Source organism: Taudactylus pleione, unplaced genomic scaffold (assembly GCF_031769625.1).
Source record: "Taudactylus pleione unplaced genomic scaffold, aTauple2 ptg000066l, whole genome shotgun sequence".
NCBI classification, from domain to species: Eukaryota; Metazoa; Chordata; class Amphibia; order Anura; family Myobatrachidae; genus Taudactylus; species Taudactylus pleione.
This window is the reverse complement of record NW_028284468.1, coordinates 17,950,155-17,961,173: the sequence shown is the minus strand read 5'-3', so window position 1 is coordinate 17,961,173 and position 11,019 is coordinate 17,950,155. Positions and strand designations below refer to the sequence as shown.

Sequence of the window (11,019 nt, the reverse complement as noted above, 5' to 3'; positions counted from 1 at the left end):
TGAAAATGGGGATGAAGCGATAATAACTTTATTTGAATTCGCCAACTGTTGTTTTCGGTTTACCATAAATGCAGTTATCTTCATGTTTGTTGCGCGTACTTTTTCTCTTTACAAACACTTTTTTCCCCTTTCTTAGAAGCCCCACTCATTTTGCTATCACACTGTTCAGTAAGCATAAGCAGACACATGAGACCGGGAAGCTGCACTTTCCATTGACTGTTCTTGTACGACAATGGAACAGAGAGAGAGAATGATTGCGGCCTGCGGATGGTTTAAAACGTTAGCAGCAGTCTCATTGTTGCCAGATGATAGCACATACCAGAAACTATAGCACATACCATAACCAGTGACTATAGATTTAAATATACTTCCAATCAAATGAGACTAAGTTGTCAACGAAATCTGAATAAAAACTAATGCTAGGTACACACTGGACGATGTGTACTGGGACGATAAGTCAACCAAGCATATCGTACCGCTGGTACACATTCGAGTGATGTTAAGGACGGAACGACCACTTGTTCCCTGCTTCAGTAGCATGAATGGGGCCGCTTGCAGCACATCAAACCTGATGTCACATGCGACCGCAGGAGCGCACATTGGCCCTGATTCAGAGCCGGACGCTCTGACCAGAGCGCTCGCTCTGAATCAGGGCCCTCCTCCATTAATATGGAGCGTCCTCCTGGACGCTCGTATAGCTGTGGGTCACCACCCACAGCATATACGAGCGTGCAAAAAGATGGTCGCGATGGTCTTGACCATCGGACTTGCGAGGGAAACCCTGCGGTCGGGTTTCCCAGCCGCAAGGCCAGGAGTGATTTTGGCTCTATCAGAGCCAAAATCACTCCCACTGACATCACTAGTGATGTCAGTGGGGCCGGCTTCAGACGGTAGGCGTTCCCATGGGAACGCCTCCGTCTGGCAGGCACGCCCCCGGCACGCCCACCAAAGGGGGCGTGCTGTCAATCAACATCGACAGCACGCCCCCTTTGGTGCGAGACCCGGAGTGATGGAAAGTCCCTCAGTCGTGCGCATGCGCAGTGGGGACCATCGACCCACTTGCGAGTGTACTGCCGCTCGCGAGTGGGTCTGAATGACCCCCATTGTGCATACACACTGCACGATATGTCGTTACGATTTGGCCGAAGAGTAACGACATTGCTCCAGTGTGTACCTAACAGTGTGTACTATGAATAATGTTAATTTTTAAGATGAACAATTGAATTTATATATCTTTCAAACAGCTATTTTGGTAATTAATATTAATAATAATATTTAATAATGTATAGACATTTTTATAGTAAAATAAACAATGAAACTGGGGTTGGCCAACGCCAGAAACACTGATGAAAATTAACATAGGATTGGGAGTCTTTGCATAGCTACAGTCACTGTTACAACGGGTGTAAAATTAGATACCAAACGTGAAGAAAAGGGGCTCCAGGCCCAGGGGATTGGCCAGGATAGCACTCGCCAGGGGCGCCGACCGAAGGGGGGGCACCGTCCGGCAGTGCCACCAGTAGCCAAGGGGTGGACAAGTCCCCCGGCCCCACAAGTGTAGGGCAGACCGCAGTGAGAACGGTCTGCCCTACACAGTTTACAAACACACAGCCGTCTGCGGCGGCTGTGTGTTTGTAATAGCAGCCAGCTAATGAGAGTCAGACAGACTCTCATTTGCTGCTGCATTGTCCGCGGAGGGAGCCGGCTGGAGCTCACTGATGTGTGCCGGCTCCCCCCGCAGCATGTGATGGGAGAGACGTCATGACGTCTCTCCCATGCAGGAGAAAGGCGGCCAGGACTCAGAGCAGACAGCGGCGGTCGCGTCAGGAGCGGGGATCAGGTAAGTTGATTTTTTTTTGTTCTTTGTGTGTGTTTGTGTGTGTAAGCCTGGCACTACAGGGGGGGCACTAAAATAGGGGGTGGCAGTTACTGGGGGCACTTTATGGGGGCAGCCCGTTACTGGGGGGACTGTATAGGAGTGGCCACTACTGGGGGTAATTTAGGGGGTGGATGGCCACTACTGGGGGCACTGTATAGGGGTGGCCAATACTGGGGGCAATTTAGGGGGGTGGCCACTACTGGGGGCACTATATAGGGGGGACTACTACTTGGGGGCACTGTATGGGGGACTACTACTGGGGGCACTGTATAGGGGGGCTACTACTGGGGGCACTGTATAGGGGGGGCTACTACTGGAGGCAATGCAGCATAGGGGGGACTACTACTGGGGGATTACTATTGGGGACACTGCATAGGGGGCGGCGCCAGTCCATTACATTGCCAGGGGTGCTTGGATCACTAGATACACCCCTGTCCAGGCCCCATAGTGGTCCTTGGCCTTTTGACCTCCCCCCCCCCCCTCCCCTCCACCTACGGCCCTGTTGGCTATTGACAAAAAATTTGCCCTAATATACTGTATATTAGAGATGAGCAGTATCAGACTTCTCTAAGATTTCTTGTTTAGCGAATAGTCCGATACTGTTTTACTTTACTGCTCTGTACTCCAAAATTTGATTTGTTCCTCCAAAAACAATATGTGGGATCGCTCAGTCTTCTGAAGAGGAGGGAAATAAACACAATTCTAGGTATTCCATACACCCAGCTCTGACAGCCAGCACCCAGTACATGGGGTATCTCCGTGCCCTGGCAGGAAGCAGCAACAGGCAATGGAGGCTGATCTCCCCATGCCTCAGTCAATAATATGCAGGAGACGTCTATATGTGCTGGGGAGAATTGGGGGGGAGCCTGCCCTGGCCCCTTCCTCCCCCGGCCGCTACTGTTACAGTCACCTATGGCAGGCAGCAGCAGGACACAGGATACATCACGCTGAACTGGTTAGGCCGCCGCTGCCACAATGTGACATTTAGGGATTGTAGCCCCGCCCGGTGTGTGAAGGAAGGAGAGGAGTCCGGGCCGCCGCTGATAGGTGGCTTTGGAGGGTGTCCCTATGCTGGAGACTTTGTGCTGAAAGTTGGCAGAGTCCGGAATTGGGAGGAAATACTATTATATTATTCATCCTTATAGCTTTCTATAGTGTGTGATCGCCTATTGGAGTTACACTGGGGAGCCCGCAGGATACAGCGCTCGGATCCCGGTCTGTCTCTTACTGTCCGACTGGAGGATGAGAGCAGCTCTCTAACTGGTGAGTTATAACTTTCTCTGCTGACCGAGAGCGGAGGGTTAGCTGCAGGCATGGACAGCCGGTGTATGTACATGTAATGGTGTGGAATGGAGAATACATATAATGGTGTGGAGAGTTGAGGCATGTACATGTAATAATAATAGTATGGAGAGTTGGTGCATGTACATGTAATGGTGTGGAGAGTCGGGGCATGTACATGTAATAGTATAGAGAGTCTGTGCGGTGCATGTACATGTAATGGTGTGTGTGCTATAAAGACAGACGTGGTAATGTGCTCACTCACCATATACAGATGGGAGCTAATGCAGACATGGCAGCCTGTTTGTTTACAGCGTCCGAATAGATAGACACAGATGGTAAGGAAAAGGCAGATAACAATTTGCTTTGCACCAATGGACTGTTACATACATGTAGCCACAAGCAGAGTGGGAGAAAGAGAAGAGGAAAGTTCCCCGGGACTTTCCTTAATAATACTCTCAGATCTCATGACTTACAGTAGTGACGTAATAAACTTCATTCATAGATTGTTCCTGCATCTAAAGGTACTGCTGCAATATTCATGTGCTGGGATCTTGTTTGGTAAATTTTCTGTGGCTTATTTATGTACAGTAACTAATTAAACTCACATCCAAAGCTTAAGTTAATGTCTAAGCTAAATCACCACTTTTTGTTGTGTTGGATAAAGCTGTAGCTTACATAAGATGACCAAAGAAAACTGTTCATATAATTTCTGCATTCAGAACTCTTATTTGTCATTAGATACTACAACGGAAGGTATATACTATTCAATAGGGTAAATTTACTAAAGTGAGAGTTTTCAGAAGTGGAGATGTTGCCAATAGCAACCAATCAGATTCTACTTACCATTTAACTAGCACCTTCAGAAGATAATAGCTGGATTCTGATTGGTTGCTATGGGCAACATCTCCACTTCTAAAAACACACACTTTAGTAAATTTACCCCATTATCTCTGTCATCACAGTACAAGTTAAGAGGACACTGTTGGTATTATCCAATACTCACCTGTCCAGCAGTGTACTCAGTGTAGATCGCTTATGTATTGCCAGAAGCCTTACGTTGCTGGCAATGGGTTAGTGTGAGAAATGTGCATGGCAATTCTCCACGCTTGCGTAAGCTCTTCAACCCAGCGGTGATTCAGAAAAGGCAGAAATGATTCGCTGGGTCCCAATTGCCGGCAATGGGGACTTTATCGACAACGCCATCTATAGGTGGCAATATTATTTTAACTACAAGTAGTAAGCTGTTTGATAGTAATGGCATCCAGGGCTGGTGCATGCAGGAAGATCTGGCAATCTCGTTAACGACCCTATATCTATAACTACCTATATCGGTAGGTCGTTGGCCAGATTGCACAGTGTGTATGCACTATATCGTTTGTCCGGGAGCTCCAGGGAGCTCATGGGAGATCATTGACAACATCGCATCATTTGCAGGTCGTCTAGTGTGTTGGTGCCTTATGCATTGCAGGGGGCGGTGCTGGGCTGGAGAGGTGCCCTCTCTGCTGCTTGCTTGCTGATCGCCTCTACAGCTGCACTCACTGCACTGCTGTGCCGGAATTTAAATGTAATTTATATCCGCAGCCGCCCGGTCAGGAACTGATTTCATTGCCCACCCATGAACGGGAGGAGCTAGTTTGTTTCCCTGCCTTAAGTTGTTATAAGTAGTGCCACTGTTTATGTGTATGTGTGAGCGTTTGCCCCTGTCTTCATGTGGCCTGGGGGGGGGGGGGCGGGGTAGGCTCAGCTCTGTGGCTCAGAGGGGGTCCCCACAACTTAGTTGCCCTTGGGCACCCACATGCCTTAATCTGGCCCTGACCAATGTCATCATCACACAACAGATTCAACCAAACTTATGTGCCCTGTGTGCTTCTTGCCCCGTCACTCCAGCCTCCTCCCCCCTGTCACTCTAGTCTCCTGCACCTTGTTACTGCAGCTTCCTGTCTGTCCAGCCTCCTGCCCCTTGTCACTCCAGCCACCTGTCTTTCCAGAGGTTCAGACTCGTGCTTCCTATGTCACCTCCTGTCACGTGTCCCCTTTAGCATCCTGCACCTTGTGTCTCTTCAGTTTCATGCCCCCTGCATTTACCCAGACCTCCGTCCCCTGTGTCTTTCCAGGCTCCTGCCCCATGTCTTTCCTGGTTCCTGCCCCCTGTCACTCCATCCTCTTGTCCTGTCAGTCGAGCCTCCTGTCTTTCCAGTCTCCTGCCCCCTGTCACCATTCTCCTGCCCACTGTCACCCCAGCCTCCTGTCTTTCCAGTCTCCTGCCCCCTGTCACCATTCTCCTGCCCACTGTCACCCCAGCCTCCTGTCTTTCCAGCCTGTCATTACTGCCTCCTGCCCCATCACTCTGCCCTCTTGCACCCTGGCCCTTCTTCCTCCTGCCCCATCATTCCACCCTTCTGCCCCCTATTACCACAGTCTCCTGCCTTGTCACTCCATTCTCCTGCCCCCTGTCACTGCCTCCTGTCACTCCATCTTCCTGCCCCTGTCATTCCAGCCTCCTGTCCCATGACACTCCATCCTCCTGCTCCCTGTTACTCCAGCCTCCTGCCCCCTGTCACTCCAGCCTCCTGTTCCCCATCACCCCAACCTTCAACTGCTTGCTCTTCTTCCTTAGCGGCTCAGTGTGGAGCAGAGAAGCGGCAGAGAACCAGGCATGCGCAGAAGGTGCATGTCAGGAGATGCGCCACAGTGGAGGGCCGGGTAGGTCACCCAGGCAATAGACCTGCCAACCCACCCCTTAAACCGCCACTGTCTGTCACTCCAGCCTCCTGTTACTCCTTCCTCCTGCCTCATCACTCCTGCTCCCTGTCACTCTATCTTCCTGCCCCTGTCATTCCAGCCTCCTGTCCCTGACACTCCATCCTCCTGCTCCCTGTTACTCCAGTCTCCTGCCCCCTGTCACTCCAGCCTCCTGTTCCCCATCACTCCAACCCCTTTCCCAGCCTCTTCACCTCACCTTCAACTGCTTGCTCTTCTTCCTTAGTGGCTCTGTGTGGAGCAGAGAAGCGGCAGAGCCAGGCATGCGCAGAAGGTGCATGTCAGGAGATGCGCCACAGTGGAGGGCCGGGTAGGTCACCCAGGCAATTGACTTGCCAACCCACCCCTTAAACCGCCCCTGTCTGTCACTCCAGCCTCCTGTTACTCCATTCTCCTGCCCCGTATCACTCCATCCTCCAGCCTCATCACTCCTGCTCCCCGTCACTCCATCCTCCTGCCCCATTAATTCCAGCTACCTGCTCCCTGTCACTCCAGCCTAATGCCCCCAGTCACTCCCAACCTCCAGACCCCCATCACTCCAACCCCCTCCCTGACCTCTTCAAATTACCTTAGTCTGTCCCAATATCTATGCCCAGAATCCATACAGATCTTCACATTAAATGTAAAAAAATTAATTATTATTAAGACCAATAGTAGGTATCAAACATACAGAAATAAAATAAATATGTGCTTAGTGTTCCTTCTAGGTATGGCAGGACGGCTGCTGCTGAAGGACACTGCTGTGCGCGCGTCCACAAAAGGGGTGTGGTTAATCACTGTAGGGGGCATGCCCAGCACTCACGGAGATGCTGGGCTGCCCCCAAGCTCTCCCCACAGAGTGATTAGATGCCAAGCACATACGCACGGCATCTATTCACTTGCGAGTGATTGCTTCACCAGAGATTTTCCCTCCTGCGGGACACTGCGGCCTTCGAGTGGGAACAACTGTTTCAATGCCGTCATGAGGGCAGGGAGTATTTCAGCAAATCGGGCAGGGTGTAAATTCTGGAGTCAGGGTATAAGTCCTTTAATTCCCGTTTAGTATACAATCCAGACTTCATCATGGGGATGCATCACGGTGCAGGTATTTATAGCAATTAATTGCTATGTTACATTGTCAGCGGTTGTGACACTGTAACGTAGTATTTCACATGTTTTGCGAAGATGCATTTGAAGGTAAAAACTTGCACGAAAAGATGCTTGGCGCTACTGAGTCACACCACAGCATGTCGCGACTTGAAGGGCTGTTTAATGTGCAAGGAAGTAAGATGTATGTTGTGTGGACACATCTGTACTACAGTATTGATAGTTAACACTATAGATGGTCTATAATATAGGCTGTAAGGGAGAGATCCTAAAAAACTTTATTGTCAAACATATTTATCTCATACAGTCAGGTGCATAAATACTGTTTGGAACATTCTTAAAAAGAAAGAAGGCACCGGAGAGCTCAGCAACACCAAAAGACCCGGAAGACACGGAAAACAACTGTGGTGGATGACAGAAGAATTATTTCCCTGGTGAAGAAAAACCCCTTCACAGGTGTATATGTGTCAAAGTCAACAATCAAGAGAAGACTTCACAAGAGTGAATATAGAGGGTTCACCACAAGATGTAAACCATTGGTGAGCCTCACAAACAGGAAGACCAGATTAGAGTTTGCCAAACAACATCTAAAAAAGCCATTACAGTTCTGGAACAACATCCTATGGACAAATGAGACAAAGATCAACTTGTACCAGAGTGATGGGAAGAGAAGAGTATGGAGAAGGAAAGGAACTGTTCATGATCCAAAACATACCAACTCATCAGTGAAGCATGGTGGTGGTAGTATCATGGCGTGGGCATGTATGGCTGCCAATGGAACTGATTCCCTTGTATTTATTGATGATGTGACTGCTGACAAAAGCAGCAGAATGAATTCTGAAGTGTTTCGGGCAATGTTATATGCTCATATTCAGTCAAATGCTTCAGAACTCATTGGATGGAGCTTCAGAGTGCAGATGGACAATGACCCGAAGCATACTGCAAAAGCAACCAAAGAGTTTTTTAAGGCTAAAAAGTGGAATGTTATGCAATGGCCAAGTCAATCCCCTGACCTGAATCCAATTGAGCATGCATTTCACTTGATGAAGACAAAACTGAAGGGAAAATGCCCCAAGAACAAGCAGGAACTGAAGACATTTGCAGTAGAGGCCTGGCAGAGCATCACCAGGGATGAAACCCAGCGTCTGGTGATGTCTATGCGTTCCAGACTTCAGGAGTTGCAACAAAATATTAAAAAGTGAAAGTTAGATTTAGGATTGTTTAGTTTGTCCCATTACTTTTGGCCACTTAAAAAGTTGGAAGCACATATAGAAACTGTTGTAATTCCTACACCGTTCACCTGATTTGGATGTAATTACCCTCAAATTAAATCTGAAAGTCTGCAGTTAAAGCACATCTTGTTTGTTTCATTTCAAAGCCATTGTGGTGGTGAATAGAGGCCAAAATATGAAAATTCTGTCACTGTCCCAATATTTATGCACCTGACTGTATGTTTATACATACCTATTTTAAACAGTAGTACACAGAACTGAACTTCATAAGCTCACTCTCTCCCCCTCATGTTAAGACTTCTGTCTCTTCTTGCTAACAGCTGCTCTCTGGTCTCTCTTGTCTGTTGTACTAATAACCACGCAAACAACACACTTGGGCGCTTATTTTATAGCTTGCCAAGCTAGTTTTACCTAATTTATTGTTGCTTTAAAAATATGGCCTACTCACTGGAAATGCACCTGTGCCTACAACTCAGGCTATTAAATAAGGGCCTTGGTAGGAGAATCTGGTATGCATAGCAGCAGCTCCATTCCTTTTCTTATCATGCTGTGGCCACAGCTCCAGCATAAATGTAGTAAATACTAATGCTTTTGTGGCCTTGATTTGAATGACTAGCTGGGGGGATTCCGGGCAATTGGAAATCGGCTCTGTATTTGCTTATGCATTACCTAAAGCCAGGAGCTGCTCTATTGTGAATAATAATTATTGGGTCCTCCAGCAGCAAGAGCCACAGTATAAGGATGAAGGAGAGATACAGTAATATGTGGGGTATTGTAACTTTTTTAAATAAAATGTTTATGATAAAAATGCATCTCCCAGGAGTCAGACTGCCACCAACTACACTGACCTTCCCTTGGTTAAATACATTCATCAGAAATATGCTGTTCCTTTTATTCGCAATAACCGCTATTCTCTGTTTTTCTAATATCTACTATATACTGTATATAAAAAAATAAGTTTGTTGCCGAATATCTTCCATAGCTCTCAAGGTAAAGCTGCTAAATCTTACATAGTCATTTAGTATCAAAACAGTAAGCTATGAGACCACATAGCACCGACAACGTGACCATGTGACAAACTGACAAATCTTATATATAAAATTCAATGGTCTGTTTGTTTGTTTGTTTGTTTGTTTGGTCCGGTTATGCATTTGAATGCCCCTGCACCAATTGGGATGAAACCAACCCAACGGGGTGGTCCATTTGGATCTTGACCATGTTTCAGGGGAGTTAGGGTCCCGGTCAGACCTCCCATTAGTGTATGCTGTGCAGAACTTTGACATGGGGAGCCTTCTACTGGATGGATTTGGATGAAAACTTCACAGAGTGGTAACATTGGATCCCAGAAGACATACTAGGGGGCTGAGGTCCCGGTCGGACATCCGGGCAGAACTTTGACCCAGGGAGACTGTTCTGGGCCTTCCACTGGATGGATTTGGATGACATTACATAATAAAACGTAATAACTTCAATATTTAAACTGGCTAGTTCAGCTAGTGTAAATTAAATCCTCTGCATTATCTTTACATACTGTTCTGCGGTACGCCGGCATGACTAACAGCTGGCTCTTGCTCACGTTTATGTGAGTCTGTTGTCAGTGTGCCTTTTCACTGGATAGCAGGCAGATCTCCTATGTTCTCATGGGAACTATAGTTTGTATTGCTACTATGGTGACCTGCTCAATCGTTTAGTGCCCTCCCACTTGGAAAAAGTTTTGAACTGAATCACCAGTTCAGCAACCATTGGAGCCTTATATTTTTATATGAAAACATCAAAAAGTCATAGTATATATTTACACTACTGTATGTTACAAATGTGTTCTTATACACCTATCCTTTTTGTGCCATATGGAACAACCCACGTGTAGTGATTCCTTCGCGGCATATTTTGTTCCTCAATTTTGATATATTTTTGAAAATTTTGCACCTTAGTATGCATATAGGGCCTGATTCAGAATTGTACCGCACATACGTCTAGATAGAACTGTGCATGCGCCAAGGTACATTACCGTAGTCGCTCACAGCGACTATTCGCAGTATGATTGAAAGTCAGGAAGCATGTGAGTGTGGTAACGGGTAGTTTCGGCAAAGAACGCAGACGTGTCGTTACAGTTTCAGGGGCGTGTCTCACACTGTGACTGCGAGCCAGTACAAAAGGAATATGGCTTCAGTGTCTCATTCCCTCGTCCATTCTGCGGGACCATAGACTAACGCAGGACTGCAACAATCGAATGATCTGCGAATGATGTTGCGTCTATGTATACAGATGCACAGACATTTTATGCAGACGCTTGCATTAGTGTACAACTCTAAATCAGGCCCATAGTGTGCCAGGGACCTCCTTCAGAAAAGTACGCAAATGATTGTTTGTACACATCTCCGATGGTGGGGTGCCTGCACATGCAAAGGACCCGTTCTGCCTAAGTGCAGAACAGGTTCTGCGTCACTGCACGCAGTGCCCCCTATGCCGCAGCCGTTTGGAGGCAGGTTGGAGGCCTCCGCAAAGTAATCGGTATAAAGCATAACAATGCCCAGGTCACTCGTATCGGACCTGTCTTTAGCCTTTTTACACAGATTGCACAATTTTTCCTCAGTGTTCGTATTACTTTGCTTTTAGTACTTATGATTAGTATTTTTATAGCAAAGGAACTGGTATAAAGTCACAGAGTAAGCATAATGATGCACAGCACGAATCACTCGTATCAGCCCTGTCTTTTTACCCTAACAGGAGAGCTGTGAGATATAGAGTAAGGTGGCGCAAACTCTTCTGCTGTTCTAA

General features: G+C 47.4%; 1 protein-coding gene across 2 annotated transcripts in view; it reads left to right on the top strand.

Annotated features, from left to right (window-relative positions):
• The first annotated feature begins 2,796 nt into the window (after positions 1-2,796).
• RHBDF1 (rhomboid 5 homolog 1) overlaps positions 2,797-11,019 on the top strand; it is a 188,714-nt gene continuing 180,491 nt past the window's right edge. The window contains exon 1 of one of the 2 annotated variants that reach the window (XM_088466712.1): positions 2,797-3,142. The gene's annotated coding sequence lies outside the window, so the exon portion shown is untranslated. The remainder of the gene's footprint in view (positions 3,143-11,019) is intronic. The other variant, XM_088466713.1, reaches the window with a different exon arrangement.